The sequence below is a fragment of the Aristolochia californica genome, unplaced genomic scaffold (assembly GCF_029961685.1).
Source record: "Aristolochia californica isolate CCGP_79_NKW_82.1479 unplaced genomic scaffold, dmAriCali1.0.hap1 SCAF_504, whole genome shotgun sequence".
NCBI classification, from domain to species: Eukaryota; Viridiplantae; Streptophyta; class Magnoliopsida; order Piperales; family Aristolochiaceae; genus Aristolochia; species Aristolochia californica.
This window is the reverse complement of record NW_027182220.1, coordinates 10001-10702: the sequence shown is the minus strand read 5'-3', so window position 1 is coordinate 10702 and position 702 is coordinate 10001.

The window sequence follows — 702 nt, the reverse complement described above, 5'->3', positions numbered from 1 at the left end:
ATAAAGAAAAAGAATATTAATTGGAGTAATCCTTTATTTAAGTTTTATGCAAAATAACGAGTATTATAGGATTTCTAATAAACATAAGTTTTTTTTATTGGAATAAAAGCTAATCAATCAGTTCCACAATGAATTAGTTAGTAACTAGTCCTAAACTAACTAAAATAACTCGATCTTTATTAGATCGAGTTATTGGCAAATGCTATATTCCAGAATCAAGAATCAAGTCTTTTTTTTTGATAGAATTTTGTCTTACTATATGGATATAAATCGCCGTAGTATTAGAATGATTGAAAATCTCATACTCTGTTCTATATGTTATGTTAATAAATATCTTATTAATTACTAAGCATTAATAGTAAAATTAAAATAGTAATTTAATTTGGTTATTTGAGGAAATGCAACTTCTCAATTCGAATAATTGGAAGATTTTAAATATCTGGTAAAGAATCAAAATAATTAATGATTTCAAATCATATTTCATATTTGAGTTCTCTTAATGAAATAAAGGCTGGTGAATCGGAAACAATTAAATAAAAAAAAAAAGGTTTTATTTTATGGAACATACATATCAATATGCATGGATCATACCTTTCATTCCACTTCCAGTTACTATATTAATAGGATTGGGACTTCTGCTTGTTCCGACCGCAACAAAAAGCATTCGCCGTGTGTTGGCTTTTCCTAGTGTTGCATTGCTAA